A 7,081-nucleotide genomic window follows, 5' to 3' on the forward strand; every position below is an offset into this window, starting at 1 on the left:
CTTCTAGAGTGGCTCCAACTGAAACACTTCAAAGCAAAAACAACAAGGATTTCTTAACTGGTGGTACCCTAAATGGAGACTTGACCAACGTGGGTCAAACAAAGCAATCAGATGACGGGGACCCAACCTACCTATCAAGGCCGTGCTATTATAACAGACACATCAAATTACCAAAATAATAAGCCATGCTCAAGCGTTAACGGTTAAATACTACATTTTCTGAAGTTGACTCAAAAATTTGAACAGATCATTCAATCCTTAGACACACACAGATGACAAGTTGGTTTTACAAAAACAATCTAGCCCCTTCTCTGACTACACATAAATTACCTTTTTACTATATAGGAACAAAATAAATTAAGAGTAAATAAAGAAATGGGAAAACCATTTCCGAGCTAAATGAAGCTTCTACTGCATACATAAAAACAAATTAAGGACTACACCACCATCCGATTTACTCATTAGCACCTTAACGAGAGTCCCAACATCTCCCTACATAAAAGAATTTAAGCCTAAATGTACATTTCAACATTTGTAGAGATAATGAAAGTCATTTCCATATTATATTTCAAAAAGAAAAGTCCATATAGGTCATCAAAGTATATATACTAATTAGATGTTACCTATATTAACATATATTTTAACATATCTATTTATCCCCTTTTTTTTTTTAACATTTAAAATAGAAAATCATTACTTATTAGAATGTACATCTCAACTCAAATTTTAATATAAAATATTGCTTATAATATATTTATATTAATAAGCATATTTTTTTTTGATTGTATAAAATAAAACAAACTAACACCAATTTTTAACTTACCTAAAAAAAACTAATTTAATAATTAATAAACAACAACAAAAAAAAACAAATTTAAAAATTGGTGGGCGGCCAAACCCTAGTTGTGCCCTAACCGAAGGGAACTGCGGCCACCATGACGGGCGCAGCCCGGGGGTTACTGCGTCCGCCATGGGGGACGCAGTCCCTACGGCTCCCCCACACAGTGGTGCCGGAAGGGGCTGCGGCCTCCAATGGAGACACAGTCCCCTTCAGCCCCCACTGTGTGTGGGCACCAATAGTGAATTGTGAGCGGCGCGCGGGGAGGGGTGGGTTGAGCTTCAGCTCCCCCCCCGAAACCCCTAAATTTAGATTTTTTTTTTATTTTTTTTATTTTTTTTAATTCGTTTGCACAGTCCGAGTTTTAATCATTTAAGAATGCTTCAAAATAAAATAACATATGTATACAACAAAAATAACGAAATCTCCCCTCATATTATTTTTTTATTACAGATCCATTCTTTTTCCAGGTTTTTCCAAAAAAATCTTCATTATGGGAAAGATATTTTCTATCAAGTTTCAGATCACAAACTCCCTTAAGAACAAGGATTTGATTCAAGAAACAACCAAGTTTGAAAGAAAACTGTAACTAAGCCTCAAGGAAACATTCATGGCTAATATCATTTATTTCTTTTCTTTTCTTCAACATTTCATGGAGAACACAACAACAACAAACGGGTAGATTGGAATCCTACCTCCAAATGCATTCCGGGAAGAGATTTTTTTATGAAGAGCTCCACCTGCAACTCCCATGCAAATTCCCCCCCCCCTTTTTTTCAAAAAAAAATCACCAAAAGAAAAGAACCCCCAAAAATCATTTCCAAACTAGGTTACAATGAGAAACCCTAATTTTGCCCTAATTTTCAATTTCGAATTTAGGCATTTATTTTTAAAATAAAATAAATGAAAATCAAAATGGAAACCACTATTCAAACCTTCTTATTCATTTTTCCTTTTAAAATTAAAATGCTTCTATTTCTTATTGTGTTTTAAATTTTAATTTCTCACTATAAATTTTAGGCCTACTTCTTATTTCGAAACTATTGACCAGGGTAAGGCGTTTTGATTAATTTAATTTTCTAAAAATCAAGCTTTTATACTATATCAACTTTACAAGAAAAAAAAAGAAATAATTTCTTTTAAATAATAAAATTTACCCTTTTCTCTTCCAAATGCGAATATGATTAATTTATTTCTATTTCCCAAATGACTTTAAATCTTTCCCTTCTAAAACGCATAACTCATTAAATTCGCTATTAATAAAATTAACTATTAAATTGATTTGCTATAACATAATAAAGCGACCTTTTTAAATAAACGACTAATCTAATGCAAGAGTCTTATTTATTCTAATTTCTCAACTACAAATGCGTAAATGAGCACACTAACCCTAGTTAAATACCTTAAGCTTGGTACAATAATAATTTAAAGCAATCTCTTAAATTAATGATTAATCATATAAAGGAAGCTACCCATTTAAATTTTTAAATTACTAATGTGCACGTCTACTCATAAATTTGAATTTAATACCTAGAACAACAAACTCCACTTACCTCGTGCAAGGCATGCAAAACAAGGAAGTCCACCAAATCACATGACATGAAATCCAATGAAAAGTGAGAGCCCCACGAACCACACATGCGATGCTCACCTGACCATGGCTAAGGCAAGATGAGAGTTATATGACCACCAAAACCGAATTCTAAAGATGAAGGAGGCATACTCAACCTTGCAAATCCCAAAGGAGATGAACCTTGCCTTAGGCGGTGTCGTAACTGCAATCTCCTGCACTCATGAATCACGTAAGCATACATATACATATACATATACATATACATATTCAATGAAGGCGTTAGCTCGAGATTTGTCACAAGAGTTAGGAAACAATTACATATACACAAGAATCGATGTAAAGGCACAATAATAAGTATGCACAAGTATTTATATTATCTAAACTACACATTGCATCACGGTTAACCTACCATTCAAGAATGCCACATAGGAAGTCAATCAAGGTCACACGGTTTTTACAAGTCCGACTAGGGTATGGGCATTACACATGTTAGGATAGTATTCATACTAACCTTGTCATCTTATCATCTAGTTTATTACATTTATAGAATCATACATAGCTTAGCATACCTTTCATACTAAAATCAATCAAAGCATCCCTCGTTCTCGTATTTGTCATCCCTAAACCATTTTGCTCAGTGATCTGAGAGCAAAAACATTGGTTTGAGGGACATTGTGAGATAGAGAACCATGGGACCCACCTTGGGAAGCTGAGTGACACGTCGTTACTCCATAGCTTGCACCAAGAAGTCCTGTGTGTGTGTGTGGACAAGTCATTTAACAATATTTTCACATATTAAGTTTTATCAACCCACTTTTCTCGCATACATTTCTGGCGCCCACTGTGGGGCTCGACCCCAAATAACAAATCAGTTTTTCAAACTAATCACTTTTGCAGGTCCATGGGAAACAAGAATCGGCACATGGGAAACATTCCCTAGCACATCTGGTTAATAGTCTAGCACAGCTCGCTCACTGTTTAGTGTGTGGCGTCTATACTCTAGCACGTGAAGTCCTTTCTTTAGCGCATGACTTCTACTAATATTTTCCTGTAGGTCTCGACGCGGGTGGAACACAGAGTAGCGCATGTAGTAAACATAATAGCGCATACATCCCACAGTTCAACGCTTGTAGACCATCATCTAGCACGTGCAATTCAAACGTTAGCGCATCAAATTTCTAATTTTCCTGCAGGTCTCAGCGTGGGAGAGAGAAAACGACTGAACAGTGCTTCCAACATACAGAGTAGTGCATTCAAAGAACAAAGTAGCGCATTGATACTTAGTTTTAGCGCATCAAGGGTATATTATAGCGCAGACAGTCTTTTATCTAGTGCATCGAAGATAGAAACAAAAATTGTAACCAAAAAGTAAATTTTAGACTTGTTAAAGTCCACAAAATCTTCTGTTTTTCTAACTACTGTGGTGGTATTTTGCAGGATTTCTGACATTTTATTGCAGGGGGAGGAGCTTAGTGACTTTTTTTTTAGAACTATAAATTGTTTAAATTTCACTAGCTTGTTCAAGTTAGTTAAAATTTAAAGTCTTTTTAATTCTAGTTAAAGAAAATTGAACTCACCTTACTTTGGGCTGTAAAACGAACCATAACAAAACAATCTTTATTTTTTTTGTAACAAAGAGATTTAAAACGAACTTCACCATCCTTTGGTGCATAAAAGGATTCACTTCAAATTTCTGTAAAGTAAAAGAATCACACATGTTCAGAGTCAGTTACAACTAAAGAGGGAAGATCTTCCCCTTTTAAGCGATTTCTTTTGCTGACCAAAACATTGAATTTACTTTGTTGACCAAAATTTCTTTTCATAGATCAAAAAATCATTGCTTTGAAAGGATAAATTGAACACCATGTTTTTGTGGAGCAACATCTTCGCATAGATTTTAGCAAATCATTGAATTGAAAGGATAAAATAAACCAAATTGATTGCTTTGTCTCGAAAGTAGAAGGAATATGCTCTCCCCTTAACTGGGTGATCAAAAATCCAAACCACTATTACAGTTTTCTTTACTTCAAGCAATAAAACCTTTAGTAGGTCTGCCTTCCCGAGGAGTTGAAATCAACTCTTAAAGTCGTTTATGGCTAGTGTGAAGGGAACGACCTAAGTGGGGAATGACTTTGACGCCAAGAATTCCAACCCACTATAATCAAATGTAGAAAGTGACGAAAGTCCTTTTCAACGGTTGCGCGCAGTGATTAGCCTTCCCCTAGTATCCTTGAGATACGTAAAGTCTTTGTTCTAAAGGTTGGGAAGCCTCCTAAGGGAGTTTATCACTGACGGCCAAACGAGAAGCCTGATTACGAACCTTAGAAATAGAAACTTTGAGTCGAGTCAGTAACCAGACATTTATAACATCATAGTGCAAGGGTGGGGAAGAATCCGCCCCCAAGATTACTCACCATATATCTCCCAAGATAACTACTCAATTGTGGAGCAATTCACTTTGAATTAATTTATGGCAAAAGGCAAAAAAATGGGCGCCCTCTAGGGGGTGACACGGTTGTTTGAGCTGACGGAGTATCAAGACTAGTGGGCTATGATGTTATTTATGACCCTTGACTAAAGAGTTTTTCTTAAGTGTATTACTTGTATCCAAACCCGTTAAAACATTGGGGATTTGAACACATCCTCGCAGAACATACACTTTTTGTTAGATTAGGCAAAATGGTTGTACTTTTTGTGCCATGCTTGCATTTATTACTTCAGAAAATCATCCATCACACTTGAAAATTTCACAACAAAATCCAAAATCCACAAAAAATCAACCAAAAGGAAAAATTAGCGCAATTCAGCGCATCAGAGCAATCTCTTAGCACGTGGAATAATTCTGTTAGCGCATCCACACCTCAAATTAGCGCGTTGGTTCAAAACAGTAGCGTTTTCATCTAAAGGCAAAACAGTGTAAAGTCCTTAGCACATCCCAACAAAAGTTTAGCGCGTAGAAGCAACATCTTAGCGCGTGGAAACCAAAAATTAGCGTATGCAGTCAAATAGTTAGCGCGTCACAGGCCTAGGATAACGCATAGATTTTTCAATAATTAGACAACAATTTTCAAAAAATCCAAACTTTAGCGCGTGGAAGAAATAGCTTAGCGCGTAGGAACAAAACATTAGCACATAAAGTCAAACAGTTAGCGCGTCACAGGCCGAGGGTAGCACATAACTTAGCGCATAACTTTTTCAACAGTTAGACAACAATTTTCCAAAGGTCCAAACTTTAGCGCGTGTCTAGAGGCAGCCTAGCGCGTATGGTTGTTCTTTTAGCGAATTGAGAAATTTCAGTAGCGCATGTAGACTTTGTTCTAGCGCGTGATCCAAAACAGAAAAACAGAGAGCAAAATCAAGAAAAATTTTAAAATTTCAAAAACATTTTTTAGAAGCCTTTTTCATCAAAAACCATTTTTCATCAAATCACAGTGACAAACAAACCACTAAAACTATTCCTTGAGCTAAATTTGTGTCAAAACAAAAGTTGTAAAATCCTAAACGAATCGCGCAATAGAAGATGTCTCTCCTATCATAATCCGGAAAATCTCATCATCAGTATCAATAGAATCCTTTACCATCTTATGGATTTTTATCTCACAACACTTGTTTAAAATTTTCAAATTGTCAAATCAAGTTTCCAGATCGGGAAGCTTTCTATCCATATCATTTGACACGCTTTGTCGTGAAGGGGCATCTAAACCTTCACTCTGATAGAGTAAGATTTGAAATTTTCAAAAACAAGAATCAACTGAATCCAAACAAATCAAAGGAAACCATTGATCACTCATGCATGACTAATCCCCTTATTCTGAGAAGAAAGAACCTCTATCGTAACATCACGTTGAAGAAACAACAACCTAGTTTTTCCAAATTTATCAAGAGAAATAAGTTTTTATACATCAATCGCCAACTCTTCAAATCTCATAGGGTATTTCTTCATCACGTCAAACATTATATCCAAAACAAATCTAGCGAAGTTGACAAAGAACCCCTGAAGACAAGAGCATACTGTCAAAAGTCTGCTTTTAATCAAACCATAAATCACGGTGGAAATATCAATCCAGCATTCTTGCCCGATGAGTGCATCACATATAACACATCTCGACCAAAACCACCAACCCCCGAGCAACACATCGAAGAGGATTTTGTCCCCTTTGTCACCGAAAGTTTTTACTAAAATGCCTGTTACTCGCTCTCAAAAGAACCAACAAAGCGAGACACACGCAAAATCAAGTATGAACCACAGATTGTCTAATCCTTTTAAAGTTCAAGTAAAGGCGTTAAACTTCCTGAAGATTTCGACGCAAACATTTTTCAATCCGGGTCTCAACAATATGCATATCAAGAACAACAAAGAGAAGAAGAAACTCGCATACTTGAGCAACATATTCCAGAACAACGTATACCAGAAATGCATATACCTGAGATCGAAACTCTAGAACAACACATACCGTTTACCACACCTTTTCAGTTAAGAACAAATACGAGGGAAGAATTCATCCCTCGACAAGATAATGTGCCCTTGGTTGCTCTTACTCAACAAATGCAAATGTTGCAAAGACAAATACAAGATATGCAACAAGGGACAATAGTGCGGTACTCTATAAACGAAATCTGTCCTTATCCATTTGACAAGAGATTAAACATGGTACCTTTTCCTCCAAACT

Source organism: Cryptomeria japonica, chromosome 11, assembly GCF_030272615.1.
Source record: "Cryptomeria japonica chromosome 11, Sugi_1.0, whole genome shotgun sequence".
Lineage (NCBI taxonomy): Eukaryota > Viridiplantae > Streptophyta > Pinopsida > Cupressales > Cupressaceae > Cryptomeria > Cryptomeria japonica.